Source organism: Lepus europaeus, chromosome 3 (genome assembly GCF_033115175.1).
Source record: "Lepus europaeus isolate LE1 chromosome 3, mLepTim1.pri, whole genome shotgun sequence".
In the NCBI taxonomy this organism is placed as follows: domain Eukaryota; kingdom Metazoa; phylum Chordata; class Mammalia; order Lagomorpha; family Leporidae; genus Lepus; species Lepus europaeus.
Genome location: NC_084829.1, coordinates 22,491,515 through 22,504,089, shown reverse-complemented (window position 1 = coordinate 22,504,089; position 12,575 = coordinate 22,491,515). Strand labels below are relative to the sequence as shown.

At 45.1% G+C, this 12,575-nt stretch overlaps 1 protein-coding gene across 1 annotated transcript in view; it reads left to right on the top strand.

Moving 5' to 3' along the window:
• Positions 1 to 596: 596 nt before the first annotated feature.
• The window catches only part of CDKAL1 (CDK5 regulatory subunit associated protein 1 like 1), a 737,125-nt gene continuing 725,146 nt past the window's right edge, over positions 597 to 12,575 (top strand). Inside the window, exon 1 of the mRNA XM_062185315.1 lies at positions 597 to 706. The gene's annotated coding sequence lies outside the window, so the exon portion shown is untranslated. The remainder of the gene's footprint in view (positions 707 to 12,575) is intronic.

The window sequence follows — 12,575 nt, the reverse complement described above, 5'->3', positions numbered from 1 at the left end:
TTAAGTGGAAATGTTCTTCCTGCAAGCAGAATACCAAATACCAGTGTCTTGAGTCAAGAATAATAAAGTGAAGCAATAGGTAAAACAACCAATTTAGGATCGGTATACTCCATAAACGCTGTTTTCCTCCACGCTGCCTCAGCATTCCAAAATTACGTAAAAACAAAAACCTCAAATTACTTGCTTGATGTCGCATGATCTATGTTACATTTAATCTACTAAATGTTCTTTCCTATTAAAGAGCCACTTTCCCCAAAGGTTAAGGAAGCTACTAGGTTCTTTGGGAATCAGAAAGAACGGGATGCAAGCGCAACTTCGCCTAAGTATTTAAAACTCCCTGTTCCCTCTTTTGTAAACGCTTAGTAATAGTAATAATAAATAAATTGTGAGGTAATGTTTATGTAAAGCGATTAGCAGAGTGACTGACAATAAGAGTTACGTAAAAGAACTATGAAGAGATTCTAGAATCCAAACACCTATGAATGTATTTTGTCTGCAATCCAAGAAACTTATTAATCGAGTTAAACCGGAACTCGGCGCGTTCAGCAATGACGCAATTTGACCTCTCCGGGACACCGTCGCCGAGCATGCGTAAATAAACGTGGCGGGACGTGTGTGTCATGGCGCGCTCCATGTAAAGTCCGTAGTTTCCGCAGAGTGTTGATTTGCTTCTCGTTTGGGGTGCTTGTTAATTCCTGACTGCAAGGTAAGACTGCCGGGTACATCCGAGTAGGGCAGAGTGGAGTCTGAGGCCCTTTAATGGCGAACCTTTATTTCTGTATTTTCCTTCTTGGGCGATTTGCTTATTTGTTTCGCAGTTAGAAGGGAACTCGCCAGCTGGGATGGGGGACTGGGAGGCAGATTGCGCTGCCGGCAGTGAGGAAGAGGTCTTTGACCTCAGATGTTAGGAGATCTCTTCTTAGTGGTTAGATTTAACTTCATTGTGCTCCCACTTTCTACGCTAGTGACTCTGTGGGAAGGGATAAGGGCTTCAGTCATCCAACTTTCACAGAGATATCTTATTAAGAATTTAAACCGAGGTTGGCCAGAGAAGCAGCTGTTCTGCTCTTTCACTTTTTGTTCTCCTGTACTTCGGGACTCTTTCGGATTCTCGGGGTAACACGTGTCTTTGGGTGGACGGTGATCCGGGTGCCTGTCCCGGTGCCTGTTACTGTTTTGTAGGAGCTGGTTACATGCATTGCGCTGACGCGTTGTAGTGTTGGGTAGCACCTATTACTAGGGTCAGAGGCTGGATCACCGCTTGGCAGATCGCGGCACACCTGTCTGTTAGCAGTCAGCAGCGGTGGTGTGGAACTTCGTTAACCCTACCCTATAAAGCCGTCTCTGAAGTCTGATTCCTTTTAGGTAGTTTTAAGTCCCTGGTTTTGTAAACTTGCTGGGTGCTTGTTTTTTATAATCAGTTTTTATTTTCTAGACTCATCTTTCAAGAGGACGTGAGACTAATTGCTGATAATCAAGGCACTGATTTTAAACCTTTTGAGTGGCATATACAAATTAGAATGTGAAGAAAGATAGCTTAATTTCTTGGCAAATTTACCAACATCATTTCATGGAGACACTATGATTTTCATACCACTAAATCTAAGACATATTTTCTTTTTTTTAAAGATTTATTTATTTATTTGAAAGAGTTACACAGAGCGAGGAGAGGCTGAGAGAGGTCTTCCACCCGCTGGTTCACTCCCCAGTTGGCCACAACGGCCGGAGCTGTGCTGATCTGAAGCCAGGAGCTTCCCCTGGGTCTCCCACGTGGGTGCAGGGGCCCAAGGACTTGGGCCATCTTCTGCTTTCCCAGGCCATAGCAGAGCTAGATGGGAAATGGAGCAGGTGGGACTCAAATCGGCGCACATATGGGATGACGGCACCGCAGGCGGTGGCTTTACTCGCTATGCCACAGTGCTGCCCCTTACATATTTTCATTTATATTGCTTAACCTTTCATTTTCATTTAGCAGCACTGATTGTGTCTACTTTCTGAATATGCACCCCCCACCTTTTTTGGGGAGACTTCTGTGACCCCGATTTTCTCTGCTGGCTGCTTCTTAGTTTCCATTATAGGTTGTTCTCCTGGGCAGTTAAATTTGGAGTTCTTTATGCCTTATTTTGTATTTTGTCTTCTTTTTTTTTTTTTCTTGAAATGCCTCCTTTTGATTACAGTATATTGAGAACAGTATGTTCTGCTTATTCAAACTTATGCCTTCCCCCTTCATTTTGTTTCCAGTTAGAAGTGGGGTATTCTGTCTTCTAACTGGTCTCATTCTCCCTGGGTAATGGTGATGTAAATCACATGCTATTAATTTTTTTTAAATTTATTTTTAGTTTTTATTTTTTTAACAGGCAGAGTGGACAGTGAGAGAGAGAGACAGAGAGAAAGGTCTTCCTTTTCCATTGGTTCACCCTCCAATGGCCTCTGTGGCCAGCGCGCTGTGGCCGGCGCACCGCGCTGATCCAAAGCCAGGAGCCAGGTGCTTCTCCTGGTCTCCCATGCGGGTGCAGGGCCCAAGGACCTAGGTCATTCTCCACTGCCCTCCTGGGCCATAGCAAAGAGCTGGCCTCGAAGAGGGGCAACCGGGACAGAATCCGGCACCCCCACCGGGACTAGAACCCGGTGTGCCAGTGCCGCAAGGCAGAGGATTAGCCTATTGAGCTACGGCGGCACCGGCGCTATTAATTTTTTTAAAGATAAATATTTTATTTGAGAGGTAGAGTTATAGACAGTGAACAGGACAAACAGAGAGAGGTCTTCCATTGGCTGGTTCACTCCCCAGATGGCTGCAACGGCAGGAGCTGCGCTGATCCGAAGCCAGGAGCCAGGAGCTTCTTCCAGGTCTCCCATGTGGGTGCAGGGGCCCAAGGACTTGGGCCATCTTTACTGCTTTCCCAAGCCATGGCAGAGGATTGGAAGTGGAACACTTAGGACTAGAACTGGTGCCCACATAGGATGCCGGTGCCGCAGGCAGAGAATAACTGGCCCCAACCACATGCTATTAATAATGTCATTATCTTTCTTTTTATACCATTCACATGGGTGTGAAGTAATATACCAGGTATGGTTTGGATGTCCTTGCTGGATTTTCCTGTGCTTGTCAGCCATTTGCATATCTTCCTTGGAGATTTGTCTATTCAAGTCCTTTGCACATATTTAAAGTTTTAACTTATTTGAAAGGGAGACCCCTCTATCTTTACTCCCACTTACTGGTTGATTCCTCAATTGATGGCAACACCTAGGGCTGAGCCAGACGGAAGCCAGGAGCTGGGAACTCTATCTGGGTCTTCCATGTGGGTATCAGGGTCCCAAGTACTTGAGCTGTCATCTGTTGCTTGCCAGGGCATTCATTAGCAGGAAGCTGGAGTTTGGAGTGGAGGTGAGGTGTTCTGATAAGGGATGAGGGTGTCCCAAGTGGTGTCTTCACTGCTGCACCAAATACTTACCCTGCCCATATTTTAAATGGCATTACTTGTCTTTATTTTTGAATTGTGTTCTTTATATATTCTGATATTCAACAATAGCCAGATGCATGATTTACCAGTGTTTTCTTCTTCTTTTAAAGATTTATTTATTTACTTATTTGAAAGGCAGAGTTACAGAGATGAGGAGAAAGAGAGAGAGAGATCTTCCATCTGTTGGCTCACTCTCCAAATGACCGCAATGAATGGGCCTGGGCCTGGCTGAAGGATCCAGGAACTCCATCCAGGTCTCCCAAATGGATGGCAGGGGTCCAAGCACTGGACCATCTTCCGCTGCCTTCTCAGGCACAATAGCAGGAACTGGATCAGCAGTGGAACAGCCAGGCCTTGAACCAGAGCACTTATGAAATGGTGGCGTTGCAGGCAAGCAGCTTAACCCATTGCACTGGCCTCCTATACCGGCCTATGCTGGCCTCCACTATTTTTTTTTTCTGTTGTATGGCTTTTCATTTCTTTTTTTTTTCCTTTTTTTTGACAGGCAGAGTTAGACATTGAGAGAGAGACAGAGAGAAAGGTCTTCCTTCCATTGATTCACCCCCCAAATGGTCATCACGGCCGGCGCGCTGTGCCAATCAGGAGCCAGGTATCAGGTGCTTCCTCCTGGTCTCCCATGCGGGTACAGGGACCCAAGCACTTGGGCCATCCTCCACTGCCTTCCCAGGCCACAGCAGAGAGCTGGACTGGAAGAGGAGCAACCAGGACAGAATCCAGTGCCCCAACTGGGACTAGAACCCGGGGTGCCGGCGCCGCAGGTGGAGGATTAGCTGAGTGAGCTGCAGTGCAGGCCTTTTCATTTTTTAGATGGTGTCCTTGAGATATAAAGTTTTATTGTGTTGTATTTTGTTTGAAAGGCAGAGTTACAGAAAGGTAGAAGCAGAAAGACAGAAGTCTTCCATCTGCTGGTTCACCCCCTAAATGGCCGCAACAGCCAGAGTTGGGCCAATCCGAAGCCAGGAGCTTCCTCTGGGTCTCCAATGTGGGTTCAGGGGCTCAAGGACCTGGGCCATCTTCCTCTGCTTTCCCAGGCCATAGCTGAGAGCTAGATCAGAAGTGGAGCAGCAGGGACTCCAACCTGTGCCCATCTGGGATGCTGGCACTGCAGGCAGCAGCTTTACCAGCTATGCCATAGCGTCAGCCCCTGAGGTATAACTTTTAATTTTGATAAAGTCTCGTGTATTTTTTGTTTGTTGCTTTGGCTCTTGGTGTCATCACTAAGAAACTAGTGCTTATTCTAATGTTGTGAAGATTTATGGCCATAATTTCTTCTGAGTTTCATAATGTTCTTGAATTTAGGTCTTGTGGTGTGTGAGTGAGTTTCAACTTCATTCTTTGCAAGTGGCTGTCCTGTTGTACTGGATCACTTGTTAAAGAGACCAGTGTTTCCCCCATTGATTATCTTGGTATTTTGATAAAGATCAGCTGACCAGGTAATTTTTTTTGACATGCATTCTAGATGATTTTTTTGTAAGACTAACTTTAGGACGATGATCCTTAAGCTTTAATGCAAAACAGTCTTGTTAAAGATTGTGGACTTTACTCAGATACCTGATTCAGTACATCTGGAGTGGAGGCCCAAGAATTTTCCTAAGAAGTTCCTATGATGCTGCATCTATTGTTCTAGGAACCACACCGTGGAAACCACTAATCCAGAACATTGGTTTGCAGCTGTAGCCACATGCATGAAAATTACTGCAAAGGACTCCATTCCCAGAGATTGATTTAGCTGGCCTGGTGCTCAGTTGTTCTTAATTTTCAAAAGCTCCTCAGGTGAACAGAGTGAACACACAAGACTGAGAGCCTGTGCTGTGGTTCTTAGTTAGGGATGTTCAGTGAAATTATCTGGGTGGTTTTTAAATTAATCCCTGAGTTCTACTCTTTGAGGTTCTGATTCAGAATTGAACCTGAGTATGTGATATTATAAAGCCTCCCTAATTCAGCTTGGTAACTGCTTCTCTAGGGTTTTGCATCTTCTATTCTTCGATCATTTCCTGTATTTCCTCTTTCATTGGCTGTTTTTATTTCCACTACTCTACCTTTGAGAAAAAAAACTTTAAAAAATTTATTGAGACACACAGAGAGATCTCCTGTTCTCTGACTCATTCCTCAGATGCTCACAATGATTGGGGCATGGGGGAGGGGGGGAATTCGATCCAGTTTCTCAGGTGGGAGGTAGGAATGCACTTGCCTCCCAAGGTGTGCATTAGCAGGAATCAGGAGATGGAGTTGGGAGTGTGCCCCAGGAACTCCAATGTGTAACACAGATGTGTGTCTTAACCTGCATCTTAACTGCTAAGTCAAATGTCTGTCCTGGGAAAACGATTTTTTATCTAATCCTGTTGTTCTCTTTAGCTGGTTTTCCTTTTATTCTCAAATTATCATTTCCATATTAGTTATTTTAAGATCTTTGCAGGGTTAACAGTTGCTTTCACTAGTTTGTTCAAAGTGAAAACTTATTAACAGTGATGAGTGAGGTTGTTTAGGTGCTTATGATATACATCTAGGTTTAGGAACCTCTTATCTCCTCTGTCTCCCTAGAGTGGATTTCTGGAAATGAAGCTATTGGGTCAAAGAATGTACATGTTTTAAAATTTGATATGCCTAGGTTGCCCTACAGAGTGGGTACACAGTTTTACCATGCTTTCAGCCAACAGTACAGTTTTGGCTAGCCTTTTTTATCAGTGAGATAGATGAGAAACAACTCACTGTTTCAATACTTGTTGTGAGTGTAGTTGACCATTTGTTCATATCTTCATTGGCTATTTGTCTTTCTTAAGTGAATTAATTTCCTATTTTTTCTTTGCCTATTGTTTCCTGGGATGTGTTTCCTTCATGTCACAGTGGATGCTTGCACTGTTTGTGCTTTGTTAGTGAGGCACAGCCATAGTGGAAAGAGTATTCTTGGTATTGACAGGAGGCCTAGGTCCTAGTTCTAGTTCTAGAAATGTTAAGATCCAGTGCTGGTGCTGTGGCACAGCAGGTTAAATCCCCAGCCTATAGCACTGGCATCCCATGTGGGCGCCTGTTTGAGTCCTGGCTGCTCTACTTCCATCCAGCTCCCTGCTAATGCATCTGGGAAAGCACTGGAAGATGGCTGAAGTCCTTGGGTCCCTGCACCCATGTGGGAGAACTGGAAGAAGCTCCTGCTTTGGATTAGCCCAGTTCTGGCCGTTCTGGCCATTTGGGGGAGTGAACCAGTGGATAGAAGGCCTCTCCCTCTCTGTTTCTACCTCTCTCTGTAACTCTATTTCAAATGAATAAAATCAATCTTTTTAAAAAAATGTTCAAATCCTTTAGCTTCTCTGGTCTTAAGTTTTGCAACATGAGCTTGGCAGTATTCCCTACTTGCCCAACCCAGTGATGATATAATTTGTGGAGTGGGCCTAATTCCTCTTCTTCCATTTTGTTTCCCTACAGTGGGTCCATGCACAGTTGTATATGGGATATAAAAATTTAAAAAATGCAGCTTTCGATATGTCATTCAATTAGTCATAATCCTTTTTTAGTAACACTAGTTACTAATTTCTTTAGTAACATTCAGAGGCAGGGCCTTGTCTTAGCCTTTCTCACTTACCTTAATTATTTTATAGGATGATAGTGATGGAAGAAACTCTGTGGAGTTTCTTAGGCATCAGCTAAAACTGGCCAACCAATATAAGAGTTTCTTTGTTGGAGCAAGCATTGTGGCGTAGCAGGTAAAGCTACCACCTCCAATACCTGCATCCTATATGGGTGCTGGTTCATGTCCTGGCTGCTCCACTTCTGATCCAGATCCCTGCTAATGGCCTGGGGAAAGCAGTAGAAGATGGCCCAAGTTATTGGGCTTCTGGTGTCCACATGGGAGATCTGAAAGAAGCTCCTGGTTTTGGTCTGGCCTAGCCCTGACTGTTATGGCCATCTGGGAGTGAACCAGTAGAAGAATCTATCTCTCTCTGTCTCTCCCTCTATCTCTGTAACTCTCTTTAAAATAGATAAATAAACCTTTAAAAAAATTTCTCTATGTTACAGAAACCTTAGCTAAATTCAACTTAAATATGCATTGTATTCATTCATTTAGTCAATAAATACTGTATGCCTGCTCTATGTGCTAGGCATTGATAGGGGTATTAGGCACTGATGAAAAGAGAAGCTATCCTTGTGCTTATAAAGCTTATGTTGTAATGAGAATCTCACACACATATAATGTGTGTATACCGTGTAAGGTAGGTAAATGCTATGACAATGAAGTATAATGCAGGGTTGTGGGTGGCTTAGTGAAAGCATGTGAGGAGGCTTGGGCAGTGTGGTTAGGAAAGGCCCTTCTGAAGAGGTATCGTTGGTGTAGCTAGGTGGACAGCAAGCCCTGTAAATATCTTGGTGGATAATATGCCACTTGGGAATAGCAAGTGTAAGAATCCCTAAAGGAGAAGCTAGTATGGCAACCTCAGACATCTGAAATCGGAGTTGATTTGGGACAGCTGGGACAGAGTAGGACGTGGCAGAGGGATTAGCTGGGTCTGTATCTTGTTGGACTGTGCAGTCCATAGTAAAGTAATAATAATAAAAAAGTGATTTGAGAACCTGTAGTGTGCTAAGCATAGCTCCAGGCACCTGGGCTAAAGCAGTGAACGAAGCACACGGGAACCTTAACCCTTACAGAATGTATATTCTAGTAGAAAGAGTAAAAACAAAAGGAAAGAATACATAGGCAAGTGTTTAAGCAGGGATGGGGGACAGGAAATGAAATGACACTGCTGGATCAAAGGATGTGTGTGTGGGAGGGGGGAGGTTGAGGTGGCTTCACTGGTGACATTTGAGCAAAATCCTGAAGGGCACGGGTGAGTGAGTCATTCAGGGCTCTTGAGAAGAGCGTTCCAGTCAAGACTATGGCCATGAAGTGGGTGTGTGCGAGGTGAACAAGCGAGGAAGCCTGTGTGACTGAGTGCGGAGAAGAGGATGCTGGGAAATGGGGTCAGAGAGGCAACAGAAGGCTGATCGTGAACATCCTTGCGGATCTTTGTAGTGTATTGGCTTTTTTTTTTTTTTTTTTTAAGGTTTTATTTAATTATTTGAAAGGTAGAGTTACAGAGAGGGAGAGACCAAGATCTTCCATCTGCTGATTCACTCCCCAAATGGCCACCTAGAGCTGGGTTGATCTGAAACCAGGAGTTTCTTCTGGGCCTCCCATGTGGGTGCAGGGGCCCAAGCACTTGGGCCATCTCCCACTGCTTTCCCAGGCCATAAGCAGAGAGCTGGATGGGAAGAGGAGAAGCTGGAACGCAAACTGGCGCCCATATGGGATGCTGACACTACAGGCAGAGGCTTAGCCTACTGCTCCACAGTGCTGCCCTCAGTGTAGTGGCTTTTACTCTAGGATGGAATACCACTGAAAAGGGCTGACCGGAAGCTTCTGATGAGCTTGGGTTTTTAAGGGTCCCTGGTTTCTGTGCTGAAAATGTTCTTGGGGAATTGAAGAAGTAGGGAAAGTAGGCACTGCAGTCATCCAGGGAAAAGTAGCAACAATACAGACAAGGCACTGGCACTTGTGAGTAGTGGGCTAAACCTCTGCCTGCAGCTCCGGCATCCCTTATGGATGCTGGTTTGTGTTCCAGCTGCTCCTCTTCTGATCCAGCTCTCTGCTATGGCCTGGGAAAGAGTGGAGGATGACCCAAGTGCTTGGGCCTCTGCATCCACGTGGGAGACCTGGAAGAAGCTCCTGGCTTCGGATCGGCACAGCTCCTTCCTTCCAGCTGGTGGAAGACCTTTTTCTCTGTCTCTCCCTTTCTCTCTCTGTAACTCTATCAAATAAATAAATAAATCTTAAAAAATTATGGATAAGATGTTGATTTGGAGCAAGAATGTAATAGTGATTGTAGGTGCAAATAGATTCTGGAAGGGAAATCCAACAGGATTTTGTTGCTGGATTGGATTTAGGTTGAAGGAAGGAGAAGTCGGGAATGATTCTAGGATTTTTGGTGTGAGCAGGTAGAAGATTGGAACTGATTTTAAATGAAATTGGGGAAAGTTGTGAGAGGCTTTGATGAAGTGGGGAAAGCATTAGTGGTTCTGTTTCTGACTTTTAAAGTTGAGACTAATTATTAGATATTCTAGCAGGGGCGTCCTCCGGGCAGTTGGACTTCTGAGACTGAAGTTCAAGGGAGGAGGGTGGCTGGTTATATGAGCACAGTGTTGATATTTCAAGGTTCTGGGACTGGATGAGATCACATAAGGAGTGCCTGTAACTGGAGAGGAGGAAAGTCCCTGTAACAGAGCCAGGGGGACATCTCAGTGCAGAGAGTCTGGGTGAGGAGGCAGGACATAGGAGACGAGAGCACTGGCTCCTATAGAAGGAGGAGAGCTAAGAGTGTATGGTGTCCTAGAAGCTGGGGAAGAACATGCCTCAAGGAGGGCATGGTCTATAGTTTTCCAACTCAACAGTGACTCAACAGTGACTGAGAACTGAAGGTATATAGCGTTGGAAGTCACTGAAATCAGGACAATTTTGGTGGAGTAATGGGGGTGAAAGCCTGGTTCAGAAGAGAAAGGGAGTGGGAAATTGGAGACATTAAGTACAGACAGCTTTTGCAGGGAGTTTCTCTTTAAAGAAGAGAAATGTGGTAGAGATAAGAGGAGGAAGGGGGATCAAAAGAGATTTTTGCTTTTGTGTTATTATGTTTTTAATGGGTACGTACGGTGTGTATGAGGTACAGTGGGGATGTTTCTGTACAGTGTGTAATGATTAAAGTGGCCATTAACATTTCTATCACCTCAAATATTTGTCATTTCTTTGTGTTGATAACTTTCAGAATCCTCTCTTCTGGTTATTTAAACAATGTACCATAAATTGTTAACCAGTCACCCTGCTGTGCTATAAAACACTAGAACTTACTCCTCCCATATAACTGGATTTCAATATCCATCCTCTTGCTATCCTCCTTCCTAGCCTCTGGTGACTTTTGTTCCACTATATACGTCTATGAGAGCAACCTTTTAAGTTTCCAAATATGAGTGAGGAAATGTGATATTGTCTTTTTTTCACCCTGCTTATTTCACTTCACAACCCGCAGTTCCATCCATGTCACTGCAGATGACAGGATTTCATTCTTCTTTATGTCTGAATAATAATCCACTGTACATAGCACATTTTCTTTTCTTTTTTTTTTTTTGACAGGCAGAGTGGACAGTGAGAGAGAGAGACAGAGAGAAAGGTCTTCCTTTTGCCGTTGGTTCACCCTCCAATGGCCGCCGCGGTAGGCGCGCTGCAGCCAGCGCACTGCGTTGATCCGATGGCAGGAGCCAGGTGCTTCTCCTGGTCTCCCATGGGGTGCAGGGCCCAAGGACTTGGGCCATCCTCCACTGCACTCCCTGGCCACAGCAGAGAGCTGGCCTGGAAGAGGGGCAACCGGGACAGGATCGGTGCCCCGACCGGGACTAGAACCCGGTGTGCCGGCGCCGCAAGGCGGAGGATTAGCCTATTGAGCCGCGGCGCCGGCCTACATAGCACATTTTCTATATCCCTCATCAGTTCATGGCTACCTAGGTTGAGTCCATATCTTGTCAGTTGTGAATTGTGCTCTGATAAACATGGAGGTACAGATGTCTCTTCAACAGACTGATTTCATTTTTTTGGATATACACCCAGTAGTGTGATTGCTGGTTCATATGGGAATTCTATTTCTGCTTTATTGAGGAACCTCTATTCTGTGCTCTACAATGGCTGTACTAATTTACATCTCCATCAACAAGGTGTGAGATTTCTTCTTCCTCTGTGTCCTGCAGAATTTGTTGTTTTTTGTCTTTTTGTCAATAGCCATCTTAACAAGGGTAAGGTGATTGATTTTGATTTGCATTTCTCTGATGGTTAATGATGTTTGAGCAAGTTTTCATATGCTTGTCAGTCATTTCTATGTTTTCTTGTTGATCATTTGTATGTTAAAAGTGATTCCAGGCTGGCGCTGTGGCTCAATAGGCTAATCTTCTGCCTGCGGCGCTGGCACACTGGGTTCTAGTCCCAGTCGCTCCTCTTCCTGTCCAGCTCTCTGCTATGGCCCGGGAGTGCAGTGGAGAATAGCCCACGTGCTTGGGCCCTGCACCCGCTTGGGAGACCAGGAAGAAGCATCTGGCTCCTGGCTTCGGATCAGCGTGGTGCGCCGGCTGCAGCGCGCCGGCCGCAGCGGCCATTAGGGTGTGAACCAATGGAAAAGGAAGACCTTTCTCTCTGTCTCTCTCTCTCACTGTCCACTCTGCCTGCCAAAAAAAGAAAAAAAAGAAAAAAAAAAAAAGTGATTCCAGATCACTTTTTAAAAATATTTATTTGAAAGGCAGAATGATGGGGGTGGTGGTGGGGGGTGGGGTTGAGACAGAGAAAGAAAGAGATCTGCCACCTGCTGGTTTACTCCCTAATTGTTGGGCCTGGGTCAGGAGCTGGGAACTTCATCCAGGTCTCCCATGAGGGTGGCAGGGGTCAAGCACTTGGGCCGTCCTCTGCTGCTTTTCCAGGCACATCAGCTGTGGGAGCTGGACTGGAAACAAGCAGTCAAGACTCCAGCCGCCACTCTGACATGAGATGCCAATGTCATAGGCAGTGGCTTAACCTTCCGCTTCCCAATCTCAGCCCCTATTGAGGTCATTTTAAAAATATTCTTGTGCTGTTATTTGAATTCCGAGTATATTCACTCTATCAGTCTCTTGTTGGATGAATAATTTGCAGGTATTTTCTCCCTTTTGTCAGTTGTCTTCATTATGTTGAATGTGTTTTATCCTTTTTTTGTGCATCTGTGTGTAAAATTTATTTATTTGAATGGCAGAGTGACAGGGAGAGACAGAGAAAGTTCTTCTGTACACTGGTTCACTCCCCCAGGGCCAGGCTAGAGCCACGAGCCTGGAACTCTTATCTGGGTCTCCCATATGGATGGCAAGGGCCCAACTATCCATCATCCACAGCCTTCCCAAGCACAGTAGGAGGAAGCTGGAATGGAAGTGGAGTAGCTGGGATTGGAACCGGTACTCTGCTATAGGATGTGATTATCACAAGCGGTGGCTTAACCCACTGCTCCACAACAGCAATCCTGTTTTTGCCTTTTCAATGGAAGATACAGTGTATTTATTTCC